Source organism: Zootoca vivipara, chromosome 8, assembly GCF_965207765.1.
Source record: "Zootoca vivipara chromosome 8, rZooViv2.hap1.1, whole genome shotgun sequence".
NCBI lineage: Eukaryota > Metazoa > Chordata > Lepidosauria > Squamata > Lacertidae > Zootoca > Zootoca vivipara.
The window spans coordinates 34,037,979-34,061,450 of NC_142591.1; the positions used below are offsets into that span (position 1 = coordinate 34,037,979).

General features: G+C 39.3%; 1 protein-coding gene and 1 long non-coding RNA gene across 6 annotated transcripts in view; one reads left to right on the forward strand and one right to left on the reverse strand.

Moving 5' to 3' along the window:
* The window catches only part of LOC118090244 (uncharacterized), a 142,489-nt gene that overhangs the window by 108,988 nt on the left and 10,029 nt on the right, over positions 1 to 23,472 (forward strand). Inside the window, exon 7 of one of the 2 annotated variants that reach the window (XR_015951661.1) lies at positions 16,304 to 16,874. This is a non-coding gene — a long non-coding RNA (uncharacterized LOC118090244). Of the gene's footprint in view, positions 1 to 16,303; positions 16,875 to 23,472 lie in introns of those variants that run through there. The other variant, XR_015951662.1, reaches the window with a different exon arrangement.
* Positions 1 to 23,472, reverse strand: part of ZNF407 (zinc finger protein 407) — a 349,915-nt gene that overhangs the window by 41,420 nt on the left and 285,023 nt on the right. The window lies entirely within an intron of this gene.

Here is a 23,472-nt window from a genome sequence, read left to right on the forward strand (position 1 = left end):
TACCTATTTATCTACTTGCACTTTGACGTGCTTTTGAACTGCAAGGTTGGCAGGAGGTGGACCAAGTAATGGGAGCTCACCCCGTTGCAGGGATTTGAACCGCCGACCTTCTGATCAGCAAGCCCTAGGCTCTGTGGTTTAACCCACAGTGCCACCTGTGTCTGTGACAAACTTAGTTGGTCTCTGAGGTGCTACTGGAAGGAATACCAGTACATTTATAGGTACATACATATGCCGTATAATGAGAAGCAAGGGCTTTCTTTTTCAGATCAACACAGTAGAAGACCTAAGCCCACACTCCTTTGGACATGAAAAAATACTGAATGACAGACATGAAAAAATACTGAATGACAGTCTTCAACAATTTCAAGGCACTAGGACAATGGTCACCAACCCGGCACCCACTGGGGTTTTGGCACCCATAAAGGTTGTTACAGTGGTACCTTGGGTTACAAATGCTTCAGGTTACAAACTCCGCTAATGCAGAAATAGTACCTCAGGTTAAGAACTTAGCTTCAGGATAAGAACAGAAATCATGCTCTGGTGACATGGCGGCAGCAGTAGGCCCCATTACCGTAGCTAAAGTGGTGCTTCAGGTTAAGAACAGTTTCAGGTTAAGAATGGACTTCCGGAATGAATTAAGTTCTTAACCAGAGGTACCACTGTATTAGACAGCAACAGTGTGTGTGTGCTTGATCTCCATAATCAGGAGCAGCAGGACATACAGTGGTGCCTCGACTTATGAATTTAATCCGTTCCGAAGCCACCTTTGTAGGTTGAAAAATTTGTAAGTCGAAAAGCGCCATTGGAAACGTGATTTCCCATAGGAATGAATTGGAAACGGGAAAATTTGTAAGTCAATGCAACCCCATCTAAAAATTCATAAGTCGAAAAAACCCTATCTAAAACCGCCACGGTTTCCGTTCGAATACCGAGAAATTCGTAAGCATGTGGCCATTTGCCCCATTCGTAAGTCGAAAAATTCAGTTGTCAAGTCGTTCGTAAGTTGAGGTACCCCTGTAGTTGACTTCCCATGGCAAGTGCAAGGTTGCTGGGAGTGGTTGTCTCTCTAATTCTGTGTTATGCCATGCTCCCCGTGGCAGCCAATTTATGTTACACCACACCTGCTTCATGGCAGTCATTTTGTGACTGGTGCCCCCAGCACCCTCTCAACATTCAAACTGTGCCCACTAGTCGAAAATGGTTGGCCACCTCTGTGTTAGGAAGTCAGTGTTCTAATATGGAGCTGTACAGCAGACTGTATACTTACACATATGGGTATACATGTATCTGCAACAGAGGATAAAATGTAATGCACCTAATGAAGGAAAATACAGTCCATGCAAGCTTGTGCCACAATAAATTTGTTAGTCTTTATGGTGCAAATGACTTCCCCTCTGGAAATTAGCCCACCTTTTTTCCAGCATGGAAACCTGGACAGCATACCGTATATGAAATTCTAGCTAGCCAGCCAGCCAGGCACTGACCAGACCCAGACTTGCTTAGTGTGAGCATCATGCCCTTATTCTGGTACGACCATAACCAAGCTAGAATCCAGAACACTACTTTAGGTGTGCCCAATGGCTTGTAACTGGCCAATGGGAGTTGTCACTACTTTTTGCTTTAACAGTAGACAGTCCATGCTATATATCACAATCTGTTTTTAAAAGTATCCTCTGTTTTAAAAATGATTTGCTAAATGGCATAAGGGCCTGCATTTTGAGAAATAAATTATCAGACCCTTGGGTCCAGGGAACTGGTCATGCAGTTTTGGAATGCCGGCCACAGTTCATATATTATTATTATTTTGCAAAAGATCCTAATGACACATTTGGGACAAAATCCCTTAATCCAATGCTAATTTCTGGATTTGTTTGTTGCTCGTAAGAGTTTCATTTGTTGATAAAGTAGCTATTGTGTAGTGTTACAGTCTGCTGTTAAACCATTAATAATGTTTTGTTCTGGAAAGTTTATCATCTATGGGTAACAATGTTCAAATCAGCTGTTTTAAAAGTGAATCCTTTCCAAAATAAGAGGCAGTGTAAAATGTATTAAGTGTTACAAAAAATAAATCCTCTGGTTTAGTTACAATGTTAATCTAACTGAGTTTATAGGACAAAGAGTTAAGCAAACCATATTGTTTTCAACAGCTGTAGCTGCTGGTAGCTCACCCTTACAAAATGACAACAATGAAGCTTCCTACTATCACAGTGATAGTTATTGTGTTGTTTCTTAACTTGGCAGGGTTACATTTGTGAAAATTTAAGAGACATCTGTGGGTGCTTTATAACATATTAACACATGCACCTCACTGTCGTCTTACTAAACAATGTGTTGTCACATTTGCTGTTTGGGCAGGACAGAATTGCTCATCTTCCCCTTACAGCCCATCTGGTTTCTCCCAAGCTGCTCAGGGAACAACAGAAAAAGAAAAATCCTAATGAATGTTATCAGGGGTGTGTGTGTGTGTGTGTGTGTGTGTGTGTGAGAGAGAGAGAGAGAGAGAGAGAGAGAGAGAGAGAGAGAGAGAGGTTCTCATTCAGTGAGGGTATGAGGGTATTTTTTAAGTTACAGGTAGGTAGCCGTGTTGGTCTGAGTCGAAGCAAAATAAAAAAATTCCTTCAGTAGCACCTTAAAGACCAACTAAGTTTATATTTTGGTATGAGCTTTCGTGTGCAAGCACACTTCTTCAGATACACTAGAAACAGAAGTGTCAGACCCTATATATATACAGAGGGTGGTGGGGGTGGGTGGGAATGAGTGATGGGCTGATGGGAGTGGTAAACCTGTAGATGGCTGTTAATGGCTGCTGATGGCTGCAATTAGTCCAGGTGGGGGGAAGCAAGGGCTGAGGTGCTAAAGAAAGCTTGATCATGCATAATGAGATAAGAATCCGATGTCTCTATTCATCCCAGGTGGTTCCATGGTTTTAAGCTTGGTAATGATTTCCAATTCAGCAACTTCTCTTTCCAGTCTGTTCCTGAAATTTCTCTGTAATAAAACAGCTGCTTTGAGATCTTGTATAGAATGTCCTGGGAGATTGAAGTGTTCTCCTACTGGTTTTTCAGTCTTATGGTTCCTGATGTCAGATTTATGTCCATTTATCCTTTGGCGTAGGTGTTGGCCTGTTTGTCCAATATAGAGAGCTGAAGGGCACTGTTGGCATTTGATGGCATACACAATGTTAGAAGATGAGCAATTAAATAATCCTGAGATAGTATGTTTGATGTTGTTGGGGCCAGTAATGATGTTGTCCGGGTGTATGTGGCAGCAAAGTTGGCATCTGGGTTTATTGCAGGCTCTGGTACCAGTGTCCATGTTAAGTCTGGTGGTTGTATTATTGTGGGTGAGGAGTTGTTTAAGATTGGGTGGCTGTCTGTAGGCAATGAAAGGTCTTCCTCCCAGAGCTTGAGAAAGGGAGCTGTCATTGTCCAGGAGAGGCTGTAGATCTCTGATGATGCGTTGTACTGTTTTAACTTGGGAGCTGTATGTGATGACTAGTGGTGTTCTGTTATTTTCTTTTTTGGGTCTGTCTTGCAGCAGGTTCTCCCTAGGTATCAGTCTGGCTCTGTTGATCTGTTGTTTAACTTCATCAGGTGGATATTTTAGTTCTAAAAAGGTTTGCTGTAGATCTCTTAGGTGAGATTCTCTGTCTGTAGAGTTGGAACAGATGCGGTTGTAACGTAGGGCCTGGCTGTATACGATGGATTGTTTGGTATGTTTGGGATGGTAGCTAGAAGCATGCAGATATGTTTGTCGGTCAGTTGGTTTTCTGTATAAGGTGGTGTCTATACGTCCATCCTGTATTTTTATAGTAGTGTCCAAAAAATGTATTTCTTGCATAGATTGGTTCATTGTTAGGTTGATGGTGGGGTGAAAGTCATTGAATGTCTGGTGGAAGGTTTCCAGGGTCTGTTGTCCATGTGTCCAGATAATAAAAATATCGTCAATGTATCGTAGGTACAAGAGAGGTTTGAGTGGGTAGGAGTCTAGGAAACGATGTTCTAAATCTGCCATGAAGATGTTGGCATACTGTGGGGCCATGCGGGTGCCCATGGCTGTGCCGCTGATCTGGAGGAACAGGTCATCACCAAATTTGAAGTGGTTGTGGGTAAGGACAAAGTGGCAGAGTTTGGTAGCAAAGTCCGCTGTGGTTTTATCTGAAATGGTGTTCCTTATGGCTTGTAAACCATCATTGTGTGGGATGTTGGTGTATAGAGATTCCACATCCATAGTGGCTAGTATAGTATTGTTAGGAAGATTGTTCAAAGATTGTATTTTCCTCAGAAAATCTGTGGTGTCACGTACATAGCTGGGAGCACTGATAGCATATGGTTTCAGAACAGAGTCCATATAGCCGGAAACACCCACTGTAATGGTGCCAATACCTCAGATGATGGGGCGTCCTGAATTTCCTGGTTTGTGTATTTTAGGTAGAAGGTAGAAAGTTCCTGGCCGAGGTTCCGCTGGTGTGTTTGTGAGGATCTGTTCTTGGATGTGTAGGGGTAGCTCCTTGACAATTTTGTTCAGTTCTTTTTTGTATGCTTGTGTGGGGTCTGAGTCCAATTTCATGTAAAAGGCAGTATTGGAAAGTTGTCTGTGGGCCTCTTGGATGTAATCAGTTTTGTTCATGATGACGACAGCTCCACCCTTGTCTGCCTCTTTAATTATAATGTCTGGGTTGTTCCTGAGATTTTCTATGGCTCTCCTTTCAGCATGGTTTAGATTTTGTTGTAAGTGATGGTGTTTTCTGGTCACATCCGTTTGGATTCTGTGGCGGAAGCAGTCGATGTACAGATCTAGTGTGGTATTGCGTCCCTCAGGAGGGGTCCACGTGGAGTCCCTTTTTGTGTAACATCTTTTCGGTGGTAGTTGGTGGTCAATGTTCTGTTCATTAATGCGTTTGGAGGGTGATGGTTGTAGAACAGCCATCTACAGGTTTACCACTCCCATCAGCCCATCACTCATTCCCACCCACCCCCACCACCCTCTGTATATATATAGGGTCTGACACTTCTGTTTCTAGTGTATCTGAAGAAGTGTGCTTGCACACAAAAGCTCATACCAAAATATAAACTTAGTTGGTCTTTAAGGTGCTACTGAAGGAAATTTTTTTGGTATTTTTTAAAACACACACACCCCAACCAACATCGCATATCACTTGCAACATGATGTAATATATACAAAATTGATTATACTAGCCCAGAACAAATTTGAAGGAAAATCCATGGGAAAAGTTGTCTTTTTACTAATCTGCACCTTTAAATTCAAGCAGAAACAGCACCAGAAAACACACACACACACACACACACACATACACACAGTGTCAAAGAGTTAATTTTTACAGCTCAGTCATTTTTAATGAGGCTGTTTATTAAGGAAATCATACAAGAAAAAAAGGCTAATAATGCACAATGAAATTTGCAACGCATATTTTATGACTTTTAATAGTCAGTATAAAGAGTATGAACAAGCAATAAAAATAGTATGAAAACAATACTTGTGGCACTGGCAACCTGATGCCAGCTCTTTTTATGTTTTACACATAAAGAATTATGGGGCATCATTTTCATTTTGAAAGGGAGTTTAGGATCTCTGGTTGATTTTTCCCTCCTTAAAGTATAAGAGCAAAGCACATACACTATATATTCGACAGATCTGCTTCCTAAGAATCAACATGGTTCACACTATGTGAACTGTCACATTAATAACCCTATGCTGATATTCAAATTTTCTGTCTTAAGCTAAAGAAAGATTGAATACCCTGCTGTTGTGTGGCCAAGATTGAAGAGGTGTCTCACTGACATTGTTCAAAGTTTATGAAAATATATGAATGCTCAAATGTCATTGGTTTTGCGCCTCCAACAGACTGTGGTTTTATGAGAAATCAGTCTTTTAATCAAAATGATTGAATACCTTAAGGTCGAATCCAAAGATATCAGTTAATATCTAGAAACGTGCTATTTCTACAGATTTTGCCAAGCTGTACATATTGTGGTATATTTTAAAGTGTTAATTTGTGCATTCCATATTGAAAATTGATCTTGAGTTTCAGCTTTTTGTCAAGCAAAAACATATGGTTACAAGCTCTATGCATTTTACATGACGGCTGTTGAAGCTGTCACATGTGCAAACTTGATAACCGATGTGACACATACGCAAATAATTTGCTTGTTTAGTAACAATTCAAAGATTCATTATTCATGCAAAAACACATTTTTAAATGATCAGATGGAATGAGTCTTCATTTTGCAAAATCTAGTCTAGTTGGTGTACAAACACAGATAAAATAAAGCTGGAAACTAAGTGGTATTAAAACAAATCCAAGAATATGAGTATTTCCAGATAATTATTGAAGCAGATGGTGTTTTTTTGTTAATTCTGCCATCAGTATGAGAACTTGATGTCTTACATCTGCACTTGGTAAAATAAATTTTGCCATTGACATTATCACAGTTTTCTCAAAATACTTCAGTCAGTTTTATCCCATGATTTCCTAACACCTGCTGCAGCGCATGTCTGTCAGACACAACTGTTTGAAAGTATGCCTTCAAAGCATGCTTCCTTATCCCAAACTTTTAATTTTGATTTATTTTACCTATGATAATATAAATTCCAAATTTCCATAGCAACAGCCATTAAATGAAGCTAATGGCTGCAGAGTTGTCAGGGTCTTTGGCTTCAGGGAGTCTCATCTCCCAGGGTCTTTCTGGGAGCTTTGCTCCGTAACAAACTCTATATCTTGTCCTGATCCCTGTGCCTCTTCAAGCCAAGGTGCCTCATTAGCCTTTGAATTACCTTTGTTTCCCCTATGTTTTGCTGAATGGTCATCATCTATCGCTGCTCCTATGACATAACCTTATATTCCTGCAAGAAGCCTGTGACAAAAAGCACCCCAATCTTTTATCCCAATCTTCACCCACTCTTACTCTCTGGTTCTGCTTAATCTCACCCTTCTTTCCAGTCATGCCACCTTCAATACCAAACTTCACCCATTTTGCTTGGATTACTAGCATGGAACTAACCTCTGTCTACTCAACCATAAACTTGTCTAGTCTCAACACTTTGACCTGGTAAAGCCTTTGCATACATTGCTGCTTTAATCAATTACCCATGCTCCAAGGGGTTAAAGCCGCAACCCTAAAACCCACTTATCTGGAAGAAAGCATTGCTGCATTCAATAGGATTTCCTTCTGAGTAGGTGATTAGGTTTGCATTATAAGCCTCCAGTAGGCATGGGGAGCCTTGGGTGAGCTAGATGTTGCTGAACTACAACTCCTAGGGTGATTCTCCAGGTCCCTTCCAACTCTATAATTCTATGATTCCCATCCTCCTAAGCTTGCTGGGAATGATGATTTTCCATGCTTGCTGGAAAGTTGCAGTTCATCAAATTCCCAACACCTGGCCTACTAAGATTTAAGGTCATATTTTAGAGCCCTCATCCTGTACACAGGCTCCAGACCCACTCATGTGGTTTTTTAAAAAACACTCTTACCGTACAATAAGTCCCACTACAGTCAATGTTTTGGAATGCTGTTCACAGAAAATCAAGCAAAATGTGTTTTTAGTCATAATAAACAAAAGTGATGGCCTGAAAAGATAAACTGCAGAATACAGCAAAATACTCCTGTTCAAGCTTCAAGTCAGATACTGTGATACCATCTTCCAAGATACTTTACTCCATTCCTCATCTCTGCCCCAGTTTCACATCCCTTCCCAACAAGCAGTCATCATTCTATGTGGACTTCCCCTGGCCCATAAGCTTCCCCCCTCTAAAGTTTTTTCACTATTGTTGGTTAACTAAAAAAAGAGGTTGGACTTGCCACTGGCGAGCACTAAGGAAATACTAAAGTTTCTAAGAATCTCCGAGTCATATTATGGTAGCCTGACAAAACAGCACAGAAAAAACTGACATGTAAAATGGTTTTAAAAACACCAACGTATAAAGCAAAAGGAAACATAGGTGCAGTTAATTTGCCTATGTTGCCAATACCCAGACATAACATATTTTACAGTGTCTTAATGTAGCCTGTAGCCTGCCTACTCAAACAATGTTGTGATACTTCCAAGTTTGTTCCCAAGCTTCAGATTGCCCATAGCTGCCAAGTTATCCCTTTTTAAAAGGGATTTTCCCTTATGCTGAATAGGCTTCCTCGCGAGAAAAGGGAAAACTTGGCAGCTGTGCTCTCTGCCACCTGGGGGCAGGGAGAGGAAAGAGGTGCAAAACACCGTCACATGGATTTGTCTGCTTTTGGAAAGTAACTATCAGAATCAGAAAATAATGTGAACGCTAAAAATAAAATACATAAAAAGAGTAGTCATGGGCAAGGTGATTGAGCGAGTGGTTGCTGAACAACTCCAGGCACGCCTGGAAGAAGCGGACCATTTGGATCCCTTCCAGTCGGGATTCAGGCCTCATCATGGGACTGAAACTGCCTTGGTCGCACTGGTTGATGATCTCTGGCGGGCTAGGGACAAAGGTGAGAGCTGTTTCCTAGTCCTGCTGGATCTCTCAGCGGCTTTTGACACCATCGACCATAACATCCTTAGAGGGCTTGGGAGCTGGGGGCACTATCATACAGTGGTTCCGCTCCTTCCTCCTGGGCCGTGTTCAGAAAGTGGTGGTGGGGGATGAGTGTTCAGACCCCTGGGCTCTCACTTGTGGGGTGCCTCAGGGTTCTGTCCTCTCCCCCAGGCTTTTTAACATCTACATGCAGCCGCTGGGAGAGATCATCAGGGGGTTTGGGCTGGGTGTTCATCAGTATGCGGATGATACCCAGCTCTACCTCTCTTTTAAATCAAAACCAGTGAAGGGCTATCAGTGAAGGTCCCTAAACGGCGGTGAAGGTCCCTAAACGGCCTCGGTCCAGTATACTTGAAGGAGCGTCTCCACCCCCATCATTCTGCCCGGACACTGAGGTCCAGCACCAAGGGCCTTCTGGCGGTTCCCTCGCTACGAGAAGCCAAGTTACAGGGAACCAGGCAGAGGGCCTTCTCGGTAGTGGCAACCACCCTGTGGAATACCCTCCCACCAGAGGTCAAAGAGAACAACAATTACCAGACCTTTAGAAGGCATCTTAAGGCAGCCCTGTTTAGGGAAGCTTTTAATGTTTGATGGATTTCTGTATTTTAATATTTTGTTGGAAGCCGCCCAGAGTGGCTGGGGGAAACCTGGTCAGATGGGTGGGGTATAAATAAATTATTATTATTATTATTATTATTATTATTATTATTATTATTGTCATAACTGGGACATTCTGAGGATTAATGTCAATCTAGACTGGAGTAACAGGACACAAGCTATAAAGGTACATTGCAGGGCGTTGGACTAGATCCTCAGGGTCCCTTCCAGTTCTCTGATTCTGTGATCTGAGACAGGGATCATGCAACCCCTATGTTAACTGACTTCATAGACCTTCAATAAGAAAACTGCTTATTTACCTTTGGCCAACCAGTTTGCCGAAGTAAAAAAGCAGATGCTATTTACACCTGGGCTTCAATCAAAGCACCTCACATACGTTGGATGATGAACTAAGAAAAATCTTATTCAGTCTTGGCACTTGGATCTGAATCATAGTAATGCCACAATTCTAACTGTTTAGACGGTACAAAGGTTTAGGGCTAAAAGTTAGAGGAACCTAGATTTGTTGGTGCTATGCTAATATTGCCTTCAGATCAAATCACTATCACTGAAGTGTAGCCTACCTCACAGTGGGGGCTGTCTTGAGTATAGAAAGAGATAATTCGTTTTTGTTGCCCTTGAAGAGAGGGAAGGATGCAAAGGTGATGCACAAGCAAGGAGGAAAGAAAATAAACAGAAGGGGAACAGGGAAGAAAATAAACAGAAGGGGAACAGGGAAAATGGGACAGAGAAGAGCAAAAATATTGGCAACGAATTTCTGTTGAAAATGCAATGGGAAGGAAAATGAGTGGAAGTCGATGAGGCTTGTGTGGTCAAAGAACACAGTAATGAGATAAACAGTTGCATTTTAACCAGAAGCAAAGCACCGAAGTGACACATCAGCTCTCCGGGTTAAGAGGTTTTAGCTCCAAGTTCAGATGTTACCAGCCCTCAGTAAGATAATACAATCTACTCATAGTGAACTCATTTTCCAAGAGTGGATCCATATGTAGCCAAAATGGCACCATCAGCACAGAAGACGGAGTTATGACGAGGCTCAGGGGAACTCCAAGATAAGTAGATCCTTTGCCCCCAACAAGATAAGGACTGAGCATGCTCAGTGGCCAGGAACACTGGCTGCTTTGGGGGTAGAATGCAGCATGCTGGAACATGGTATGGCTGGCTGGGCTGAACTCTGAATATGAATGCCCCATATGGCAACATTTTGTCGCAGGCTGCTCTTGTCCTCTATGAACACTACTGCTAATTGATCAGATTTGATTATTTAAAAGTTTTGGATATCAGCCACAACTTCTGGACAAATGCAGCTGAGAATGCATGATGATTTGTAATCATTGAATCAATGGTATATTATTAGTTCTCATATAAAATATTGGGAACATGATATCTAAAAAGAAAGAAAAAATTGGTCTGAAAATATGCCTCATTTGGCAAAGACCCTGAATTTAGGCTCTGTTTCATTCACTGCCAAGCAGAAAGAACTGAAAGTTATAAAACTAAAACAATTGCTTTCATTTATATCTGTGCCTGATTATTCTGATAGCCGAAATGTCTGAATAAGTTCAGAATGTGTAAAGCCTGTCACATTATAGAAACATGTCTCTTTAAACTAAATGTGAAATTCCAGTAATTGAAGTGATAAATCTAGTGTTTTTGCTGAGGTACTTTTGATGAGAACTACAGTAGTAAATTAGAAATTATTCTGTGCTGTTATATCATGGTAAAAGCCTTTCCATTATCTATTGTCAGTCACTAGGGATGGGCAAATAACTCAGTTGTCAATCTAACTGTGAAACTTAAAGTTCTGGGAATAATCAATAAAATGGGGGGAAAACCACCCTTCTATTATTCTCATGTAATTCTTTCGACAATTCTAAGTTGTTTTTTCCCCTTTTACTTCTGCACATCTCATTTATTCACAGATATATTGGATATGTTGGAATATTTCATTTTTTATAGCTAGTTGTGTGTCACTGTGTTTTCACAGGGTATACGAGAGCTACATTTCAATAAGAACAACTAGCTATAACTTGACTTGTAAATGCAGTTTTATACATGATACAGACTTAATTAAATTAGGCATAAGAACTACCTATGGTTTTTTAAATTGATTTTTCAGTGCTACTATTTATTGCTTAATATGTCTACTTTAAAACTCCATGCTTTTGGTGCTCTTTTTAAAAGTCATGGGAATATCATCCATAAGTTGGATCACTGATAGCCCAAATAGTGGCATAAATTCTGCTTGCTGCTGGTAAAATAGTGCTTGTTACACAGCAAATTTAATTATTTACCTCATCAGCTGCAGTGAATAATCAACTGTGAAATTTAAACATAATGGCTAGGAAAGAGCTCAGTCAGTAGAGAATGAGACTCTTCATCTCAGGGTTGTGGGTTTGAGCCCAACATTAGGCAAAAGATTCCTGCATTGTAGCGGGTTTTAGAGGTTAAATGAGCTTTGTGGATCCTTCCAGCTCTATGACTATGAAATAGAAACTAAAGACAGATTTTGTGGCTCAGATGTATAAATGTTGCTTGGCCCTCATTGCATCTGTGAATGGGGGAGGCCCGTAGCTCAGGTAGAGAACCTGCCTTACCCACAGAAGATCCCAGGCTGGGAATGTCCTGTCCGAAATTCTGGAGACCTGCTGCTAGTCAGTGTGAACAATATTGAGCTAGATGGACCAACGGCCTGATTTGTTGTCTATTCCTTTGCAATGTATGCAAGCAGTGTGCACTATCATCTCAGCAGATTGCCAGACTTAACAGCAGCCAGCAACCAGGCATTCTTAGAGTGAGACAGCCATCTTAGGAGGCAAATGCTGAGGGGCCAGGAAATCACACATACATACAACTCTAGAATTAGAAGGGATCACAAGGATTATCTAATCCTACCTTTCAAGCCATAAGGTCTTGAATCATACAGATCATTGGTTTGTGCAATTGTTTGATGTTTAATTTACAAATACCTGGATCCATGTGAATGATCCATTTGTTCAACTTTTATTTCTTTCAAGATCTGTACAACAGTACAATGTCCTTACTGCTTACAGGGTGCAATTTAAGGCAATGAGCCATAATGTATGATTTCCCATGCTTTTTTTGGAGCATGAGTGAATTTAAAAGAAGCATAAAACCTCCCTTAAACCAAAGGCTTTATTGATCTTATATTTTCCATGTTTTTTAAAAGTAAGGTAAAGATATAGGTACCCCTGACCATTAGGTTGAGTCGCGGATGACTCTGGGGTTGCGGCGCTCATCTCGCTTTACTGGCCGAGGGAGCCGGCGTTTGTCCGCAGACAGCTTCCGGGTCATGTGGCCAGCATGACCAAGCCGCTTCTGGCGAACCAGAGCAGCGCATGGAAACGCCGTTTACCTTTCCACTGAAGCACTTTGACGTGATTTTGAACTGCTAGGTGGGCAGGAGCTGGGACCTGAGCAACGGGAGCTCAGCCCATCGTGGGGATTCAAACCGCCGACCTTCTAAGCGGCAAGCCCTAGGCTCTGTGGTTTAGACCACAGCGCCACCCGTACTGTACTACATTTAGCAGTAAGCTAAGGGGGGGGGGTTAAAGCAGCCAATCCACCCCACCTCACCACAAATATGGAATCCCGTTTTAAAGTTGCTATAGTTGTCTGCAATGGAGAATTTTAAATGGTAGCATAGCCCTTCTCGTCCAAGAAGAACCTGGCTATTTTCAGTGCTATCCAGAAAACCATCATGTACTCCCCCCCACTCAAATCTGATGTGCCTTCCTCCAACTTCCCTCTCTATAGCTATGCCTCTGGGACTTTTTGAAAGAGAGAACTGGTTGTTGTCAGTATGCAACTCCTGCATTACAACACTGATTTTATAAAAATTATCTCCTAAAACAAAACCCTAAAGATAATAATGCAAACTCTGGCAGAATCTGTGCTAGCATGAGAACCTTTACACATCAGAGCAGATCCACATAGCAAGGGGTCTTTATTTAAAAATTATAGCTTTCATAGTGCTCAGCTGCCTGTGGGTCACTACCTTCTGGCAGAATATTTTTAGTTAAGTACACTAAAGCACACTGAGCATCACTTATGTCTGTTGAAGAAATATGGTTCTTATTTCAGCCCTACTCCACCCCCTATAGTACAAAACAGTATAATCTTCAGGAAGTTGCTTCAGATAGGCTTCCAGGGGAGGAGCATGGCAAACTAAACATCTTCTGTCAACAGCTCGTTGACAGAGTTCATTACAGGGGTATATGGAGTGTAAGGTAACTTCTATCTTAAAAAGATATTATCATTAAAAGACTGAAAGCAAAAGAAAAGCATGTTTTAATTGTTTGCAAAGTTTTGAATGTCCAAGGGCTGTTATTGTTGTTAGAGATCTTTACTTTACTTTACTTTTAACTTTTTGTTTTTTCAACGAAAAGTGCTGACTTCAAATTGAAAGTACATTTTCCATGTCACTGTGGGAAAGGAATGCCGCTTGATAAGGAATGCTGTGCATACCTTAAGATTGATATGGGAGTCTGAAGCTCTTAAGGAAGAGATGTGAAGATCTTAAGGTGGAGACAGGGCTATTAACAAGATCATTCCGTATGGCAAATAAATTGTTGGACACCCCATTGACTGTTGGCATTTTACAGCAATTATTGAATGAGCAATTAAAAGAGATCAGAGCTGAACTGATGAAATGGGCTAGAGAAGGATGAACTTGAAGATGGAATTAAAGAAGTCACAGAAGCTTTGGGGAACAATTTCAATAAAGGATTGCCAGAACAGTAGAGTGAAATGGTAAAGTTGAAGGTAGTAGATGATGCAATGGAGAAGACATTGACACAGGTCTAGAGAAATGAAACAGCCAAATGGTGGACTTAAGATGTTGGAGGAGTGGAATGAAACCATGGATGCAGAAATCAAGAGACATCCTGAGCTAGCAGAGATATAATTGGGAGAGAAAGGATTATGTGTACAATTTAGAGTGAATTCAGAGAAAAAAGCTGCCAAACCTCTGAAGCTTCTCTCGGAAAAAAAATGAAAGAAGTGGAAATTAAAAAGGATTAGAAAATCACAACAAATAACATTAGAAATTGGATTGGAAGGTATGGAACTGGGTGTGAATTTATGAATATACGATAAATAAATAACTATGGAATATTATTTTAACATATGACCACAGTGGAGAGATTCTTGTGTGAACAAAGATGAATAACTAGAGAACCCCTTTTAGACTTTTTGTGTGGAAAGGAAAATCAATAAATTTGAGATTTTTGGGTCTGGCTCTACCTTTAAGAGAGGACTTTGTATTTCCTTTTTCTGTTTCTGTTTTCATTTAGATTAGCTCATTTTTATAGTATTTTATTATGATAAGGCCTTAATTTTTTTAAAGAAAGTTGCTTCAGATAGTCCAAAATGCATTAAAAGGATTAAACTACACAATAATCTTGAACACAGGAGTTGTGAAAGATTCTAACCATGACAAAGGAGCTAAGAGAATGCAAAATAAACCTAGCTGATTGGAAAAACACATTGATCAGTGCATTCATTGTTACTCCAAAAAAACTATTGTGATTGTTTATTGATATCTATTTGACAGTCATATTTGTATGGAAACCAGAAAGGAAAAAGCATGCTATGCTACATCATGTCAGAGGCCTATTGCTAGATAATGGAATTTTGTTGTCTTGAGTCTGGAAGGCAGGGACTATAAAGAAACAGGGGAGCAGTAAACATAAAGTGGGCATCAGGTGGGAAAGCATTTAAGACTGCAAGGCACAATGCCTGACAGGATTCTCTTGGAGCTCAGTTGGGTACTAGAAGATGAGTATGGGAGGAGAAGGAAAATCATGAGCAGTTGAACCCTCTTCTCTCTTTACTTGAGGGTGGTCCAAGAATCATGAACTGAGCTATGTCATAGATTGCCCCCAGTTTAATGGGTTCATATACTTGGAAGGAATGGGAGGTTGAATGGTTTTTTTTAGTTCGTTTGAATCAGAAAGTGCAATAAAAATACAATAAAGACTATACAACAATTAATCACTTAATATGAAAATGTGAAGGGTTCTGCTGTGAAATATGACACATTGTCTAATGGGGGTGGGGAGAGAGAAAACATATTTCCTATAAGATTTCCTCATCAGAATTGGCATGAAACATACTTTTCTAAGATTGCTCACAAGTCACCGAACCTGCCTTTCTTTTTAAGTCATGCATTAAATATGCATCACGACTCCCACACAGAAGCTCTACCTCACAGGTGAACTGTGTGTTCTCTACTAAATGAATATCCTGAATATCCTGAACACAGAATACACACACTATTGTAATTTTATATGCTTATTCTTTTACTTCACTATTACACTTTATTGTTCTAATTAAATGTTAACATCCTTTAAAAAAGAAGAGAAAAAGTGTATATTGAAGACATTTCTTCTGCACTTGTAACATGACATACAGCTGAAATTATGGCTATAAGCTTGTAGTCAGTTATGCATGCTTGACTATCACATGCAAGGAGATATTTATATGCATAGCTGATCAGAAGACTGCACTCTAAGGGATCTCCAGTCTTGCGAAAAGTGTTAGACATATATCAGCCATCTTGACCAGTGCCACTATAAGTGACCCAACTAGTTCAAGTGTACACCTAGTTTAAAGGTCTAGTACTTCAATTTTAATAAGTGTATTACCTGACATTAGATACATTATTTTATAAGCAGTGTTACAGAAACAAATCTGCAATGATTTATGAGAATATTTTATTTTTCCAAATATATAAAGAAAGAGGCTATATAAATGGTAGTTTGGGGTAATAAAAACGAACAGCATTTGAATGTAAAAAGATTCCCTCCCCCCCAAAAAAACCTAATCTTCTCCCATTCATCAGCTTTAAGGATATTTACTCACACTTTCTTTTTAATGTTTACCCATTTGCCATTCTACGACAACATAAATGAAAAGCACCTTTAAGAATTTGACACAACGCCTGTAACAATTATTTGTATTACTGAGCATTATTCCGAGCTCAATGCTTCTGGCCCTCTACAACTGTATTAGATACAATCTGTACTCTTTTTTCTTTTTCTTTTTGGCTAGTTTACTTTGCTGTCGGATCACAGTTTTTTCTAATGAACTATATAATCTGTTCACCATATCCTTTAATATTATTCAAATATTTTGCAGATGACAAGAAAAGAATACTCGCAAGACCATCTCATACTCCATGCAATGTAGAGCAGCTGTGATCAACTAGTTTGCTTCCAGGCCCCTAAATTTCAATACATGTTGTGCTTTGATGGTGCCTTGAGATGCACTGAAATATACCTTGACAGACCCTTGAAGCAAAAGGAAAATGAAATGAAGATGCCTGAAGATATTTGGAAAATAAAACCCTGAAATACTACATGTTGTTGAAATCAGTGTGAATATATCCTTTGCAAAACATCATGTCAAACTATTATATGTCAATAGAGATTGAAATATTGTTAATGCAGATCACTTACATGAAATTTTACCAGTATGCCTGTGAATTGCCTCCTGGGATATGTATTTAAAATATTGCTTGAAAAATTCTGCATAGGAAGCAGTAAGTTTTATATAATAATGACTATGGGGGGAAAGTAAGCTCCATTTTAAGAGGTTTTCCATATATTTACCGATATACTTTGGGCAGGAATCCAAAGAAAAACTAAAGTGCATGCTAATTTCTTCTTTAAAAGCTTTCCCACAACACCAAATAAAGTGTAGGTCAAAAAATTGGTGAAATTATGTCCTATTTTCCCTCATTCTGTACCAGAAATTCCAAATTAACGAGTCTTAATAGAATAGTCTAAACTTGCAATTTCTGCTTAGCTGTGTGGGTGGGGTGGTGGTGGTGGTTTTTAGAAACTATACTTCAAACCAAAAAAGTAAAATGAAGCAATTAATGTTAAGTGACAAATTTTGTTCTACATATGAAGCTTATAATGATGATTTTGAGTGTTTTGTGAGTGTGTTTATGTAAATCTCTCTCTCTGTCTCTCTCTCTCTGTGTGTTACTGTGATTAACAAAATACTTTATTTTTCATTTAGATAGCAAAACATTTGTTTCTCTTTCATCAGCTTCTGATAAAAATGAAACATAGTATATATGTTAATGAATGGTTGGCATCTTGTATGCTTCTTAATGGTACAGTGTATGTTAATGTTTTTAAATGTGTTATAAGTCTCTTGGAGACCTTTAGATAGCAAGCAACGTACTACACTACTACTACTACTACTACTACTACTACTAGACATAACAGTGTTGTATAAAAAAGGAATACCACTACTGAATGTTCTTAGCTAGTATGTTCAGACAACCTTTTTGCAGTTAACAATGTTAAACTCCCTTAAAAAGCGCCTAATGGTGACATTTGCTGATTGCTATGTGCCACGTCATGACTAATGGTTTAAAAATACACCTAAAAGCATAGACTCCCCTCATTTTTTCAGCAGGAAAAGGCAATTGCATTTTCTTCTGGAAATGACCATTCTAGGGGGCCCCACTACATCATCCAAACATAGAACTAGTTTTGGATTTCTAAATTGAACAAGCCTTCACCAGAACATGATACTGGCAGAGAATCTGCCTAAGTTGGAATGCATTGTTAAATGCTGGTTTTTATATCTCCAGGAGATTACAGAAAAGGGTCTTGCTGTGATAAATGCAGCCTGGCTTTCCCTAGAATTATGGGCCTGGGTGCTTTTCTTTCTTTTTTCCTTTTTTCTTTTTGCTAAAGCCTTGCCATAGCTGAGAAAAGTCTATTCTTTTGACCTCCTCCCTGCTTTTCAGACAGTGGTCAAGGAAAGAAGGTACAACCTTCTTTCTCTTCCTTTCTCTCTCTTGCCATCTTTCCAATTCCCATCGTTAACTTCCTCCCCACCCTACTTCCTCCCCCCTTACTTCCTCACCACTTCTTCATATTTTTTAAAGAGCTCTGATCTCATCTCCATTGCTTCTCTGAGTACCTTATCATACCCTCCAACATTTCTCCAATGAAAATAGGGACATCCCATTCCATAATGATAATTTTACTATTTATACTCTACTCTGGGCAGCTTCCAACATATATAAAAACATAAGAAAACATAAGAAACAGTAAACATTTTTTTTAAAAAAAAAAACCACTTCCCTATACAGGATTGCCTTCAGATGGCTGGGAGGGCAGATAACTCCATACCCTCTAACTTTTCTCCAGTGAAAATAGGGACATCCTAAGGAAAAGTGGGACATTCCGGGACTAAATAAGAAACTGGGATGGCTTCCCTAAATCAGGGACATACCTGGAAAATAGGGACACTAGGAGGGCTTGCCTTATGAGTCCACTCTGCAAGCCAAACTTCAGACCAAAGTTATGCACTCTTACATATCTGTCTACAAACACATGTGATCTAACTTCCACCCAGCCATTCATGTTCTGGAGGTGCTCATTCCCTGAACAAGGAGAGAAATAGTTTGTAAATGTGCCCAGAGACATATGCCCTAAGCAAGTGAGATAACATAGAGTGTGGCTAAAGAAACTGTAAATAAGTGCAAGAAATAAAAAGCTGAACAGACCAAAAGGGAGAAGTCAGAACAGAGAACAAGGAGCCAACCAAAGTTAAACAGCTAGCCAAACTTCTGCTAAAAGGGTTGACCCAGTTATGAAGGGAAGTAATACATTTTGTGGCTTTATTTTGAAAGCAAATGGAATAACAAGACAAAAATGGAAGAATGGTACTTATTATGTGGTCAGTATTCAACAAACATTAAACACTAGTAGTAGAATAAACAAGTCACAGACATGGCTCATCTAATGCTAGACAGCTGCTAACAGCAAAGTAAACTATTCATGCGTACTCTTCAATGAAGCCTGGAATAAAATATATAAGGGGTTAATTTTAAACAACAAAATTTTCTTTGCAAGCTTTAGGTTTTTGGGTTGATGGAGGATGCATATAAGCCCAAACCCAATTAGCAAAATACATATAAGCCAAGTTTCAAAACAGACCTGAACATGATCAAATCAGCTTGTTTGGAAACCAAACAAGGAACAATAATTCCAAGTAAAATGGCAGGGCCTTTTGTCTTAAAGAGCAGAAACACAACAGAAACAAAATATAATAAAAAATGAAAATTCAGGTACAAGAATTATGTATTTCATACTGAATAATTATTTCCTTACTGCCCGTAAATCCTCTCTGGTAAGCTGTGCATCTAAAACTCATCGAACTGCCAAGGGGTAAACGCAGCTCCATCCATCACACAGCCACTTGACAAATACATTCCATAATAGAAGTTTATTTTTATGGGAGGCTGAATCAAGGACTTTCCCATGCATACAAAAACTTGTCAAAATTATTTATGAGTCTTGCTGAGACACACAATATGTCATATCAAACTCCTATTTTCCTTCCAAGCGCGGACTGTCAATATCTCTGCTACTATCAATAATGTGGAACACCGCAGCTATAGGCCCTCAGCATTTTGAGGTCATCTGCCCATCCTAGCCTGCTGCCAGGAGCAGTCTCTCTCTCTCTCTCTCTCTCTCTCTCTCTCTCTCTCTCTCTCTCTGCAATGCAGCTGAAGAGAGATACATTTGCAATCACAGCGAGGTGGTGTTAAGGTAAGCACCAGGGATTGCATTCAAAGCCTTTGCCAACATAGAATAAAGAAAAGTGAAAATATATTTGACAAATTACAGTTCATTATAGCCAGAATTGTGGAAATAATAGGACGTATTTGGCTTTCCCCTACATTAAACTACCTTCAAGCTCTCTCACATTTTTTCTGGGATAATTAAACAAAAACTTCTGAGGATAATGTCTACGGCCCTTCTGGACCAAAAGATACAACATGAGTTAAATAGACTGAATCTGTTCTACAGTGTTTAGGAAACTTTGAATTTTCTAAGAGTATGGCTATAATTTGGTTAAGTGGAGTATCCCATGGGATGATAACATCAATGGACTTCTCATATACCGTATTACCTCTGCATTCACTGTATATTTTAAAAGTGATGCTAAATACCAAGTCATGTTGCTTGCTCTGCCAAAGGGAGAGTCAGAGTTGGCCTTGTAGAACCATTGAAAACATTCTGAAATGGGCTATGAATACTTTGCCTGCACAGAGACGTTCCTCGAAAACATCTAATACAAGTATGACACATTACCTCAAAGCAATGTAGTTACCCATGCAGTGCAAGTGCAAGTCACTTGATAGACAATCCATTACTCAGACAAGTCCCAAAAACATGGTCCTGTTGACATTATGATTACATTAAGACCCAGTTTAACTGGGTCTATCAGAAATTCTGACCACTCATATATATTTTATCCTGGAACCCCACAATCTGGAAAGGTCTTTGAGTTGTTATAGTGTTATTATTGCAGAGTAAAAACATAATAAGAACTGCAGCCTTAGTTGTTTTATTTCAAGTGTGTGACACCTCAGCCCTTCTGGCCAAATTAGACTGCTTCCTATACCCATCTGGCCTCTTACTGTTCCCATATGCTGTATTTTAATTTGGCTCAACTCTGCATTTTGTCAGGAGCCAACCCTATCTCTATTGGCTGTGTCAAGCAAATGATGTGATTCTAAGGGTATTGATATGACTTGGCTCAGTCGATTCTCCCAGCACAACAAGAAAGATGAAAGTACTGCAGTCAACAGGGATGAGCAAGAGTCCCCAAACATGTGTATGTGTGCATGTGTGCAAGAGGCATTATGGATTGTTATATGTGTGTACGTTTAAGAGCTGCCAGCATTTCTGCTGCGTTTTGTAGCTGAGCCTTTAACAGATATTAACAGGTCATTGTGTTTATCTCTATGCTTCGGAAAAACTGGTTGTTGCAGATTAAAGGCACAAGGGCAGGTTGGGCTGATGTTTTCTTTCCCTAGTTAGTGGAAATATACATATCCCATCCACAAAACAGCAAACTATATGTCCATGACTGCAGCCTAGTGGCCACTTTAAAATTAGCGATGTGGCTCTTAGGTTAAAAGGGTTCCCTTTCTATTATCATCTATTAAGTCCGCATAATCTTTCATAGTTTGAAATGTCAGGGCAAGTCCAGTCACGAGACAGAATGAGATTGCCACCTAGGGCAGCAGATTTAAGAGAAATACATGGCCAGTTATTTATTATATGTTGTTACCACAGTAGAAATCATTTGGATTTTCTGACTTGGGCAACAAATTCTGATCCTGAAAAATGATCCAGAGTTTTGGCACTGCAGCCCCATTAAGTAGATTGGATGGAAAGCCAGTTCAATCTTCTTTTTGAAAAAGCATGTACTACAGCAACTAGTTCAGGGACAAGGATCCTTGGCAAGACTTTTCGTGACCTGCTAACTTTCCACATTGCAGGGAGCTTTCCGTGAATGATAGCATTTAAACTCTGCCCAACCTGTACTGTGAAGTAGTCCAGTTCTAGGAGAGTTGAGCCACACGGTATCTTCCTAATGTTTGAGTGTCTCAGACAAGAGTCATTTTAAAGCCACGCTTCAAAGCTCAATGACTGGGGGTTATTTGAATCTCAGTTTTACATATCTAACATTGTATTCACCATAACATTCTATGCATGGAGCTTAAGTACAAGATTTACCTCTTGATGCTCTTGCTCATTTTCAGGTGTTATATTTCACATATTCAAATCCTTAGACAAACATTCCAACTTGCCCCCTGTCACACTAACTCTATCACTAAAGGCTCAGAAGGTAATTGGGAGATTTCTCTAATTGTTAAGCTCTTGCAAGGGCTGAGCCTGATCATTCACTGAATTGTTGAGTTGATGGGATTCATGTAGCTGGTTATAAATTGATAATCTAAATTAATTCATTCAAGCAGAAATCGATTTTGTAACTCCTTGAGAGCTTGTAATAATGCTTACCTCCCACTGCTAGCTGCATTCTCTGTTTCATAAAGCTGGTTGGAAACAGCTGGATTCAGGTGACCTGCTAGCTCATTAAATCTGCTACATGTTCCTTTTGGTAAATGATATTAAGCTGAAATGTCCTTGCACTGATTTTCTCTCTCTTAATTTTATGACAGAAATAACCTAATTTGTAACACAAAATAACAATCTCCTTGGATTACTTTTGCCTTGTTAAAATATTTTATGCATTTTTCATTTACACGAAGGTAATGGAAAAACACTTAAAACTATCTGTTATTTAAACCACAAGAGATATATTACTGGAAGTCTGAGAGCTGCAAAAATGATTGCATCTTCGTAGTCTTTGCTTTATATCTGTAATAAAAGGTGAACAATTCAATTCAGTGGTTAGTAAATAAAGTAAGGTAGTTTTTTTTTAATGTTCTCCATTGGAAAAACTAAAATCAAATTGCTTTTCAAATTCATTTAGAAAGAGGACTCATTACTTACTCCCCCCCCTCTCTAATATAAAATGCATAGTTTTCATTTTGAACCTTAAAAAATCTTAATCTAAGAGTAGATGTAACCTAATTCTGAATCTCAAATGAGATAGAATCAGTTCTCTTCACTGTCCTCACCATAATTATTAAAAGAATGTGGATGAAGGTGGAGATTGGAACCTAAGGAACGCAGAGTATCTGACTTTAGGATACATATTTCTTTATCTAAACTATTTGAATATCCCCCCCCCTTTTGATTAACCAAACAATATGATAAAATAATTAGGGCACTCTAACATGTAGTAGCGAAAACATCTTTCCAACAAAACCATCAAATCCAGCACAGCTGATTAATTAACAAGCTAATCAGTTTCTTTTATCAAAATTCCACAACACTGGAGAAGGAGAAGGGTGGGGAGTGGGAAAGCAGCACAAGAACTTCTAATGAAAACCATACAGTGTATCCTTAACATTGGCAAACAGCACCAATCTAAAACATCTGCAATGCCCTTGACACGTTAGCCTATTTTTCCCAGTAGAGTTCACCATGCAGCAACATTCATTCAGGTTGATAAAATGGCTAAAGCTATCCAAAGAAATTAGCAGAAGAAATGTTTGAGACTGCTTAGCTATTAAGATAATAGTAGCTAAAATCAGAATTATTAGCTTATTAAAATTAAAGATCCATATAAAGATAAACCATCCTTTTAATGATCAGAAAGGGGGGGGGGCTGCACTGATTTCTAACTTCTGGTAATGAAAGCACAATTTTTTAAAAAGAAGATGAAAGTATACAAAATGAGCTTATTGTTCATATATGTAGTAGACTTCTTATAATAATTTCTACCCAAAGGGAAGATCTCCTTTTCATCACCTTAAGTGGCCATGTTAACCAATGTCACCCTTCCTGTTCTGGGATGACCAGAAAAAGACAGAGGTAAACTAGGTGCGTAAACATTATGTGGCATACCAGATC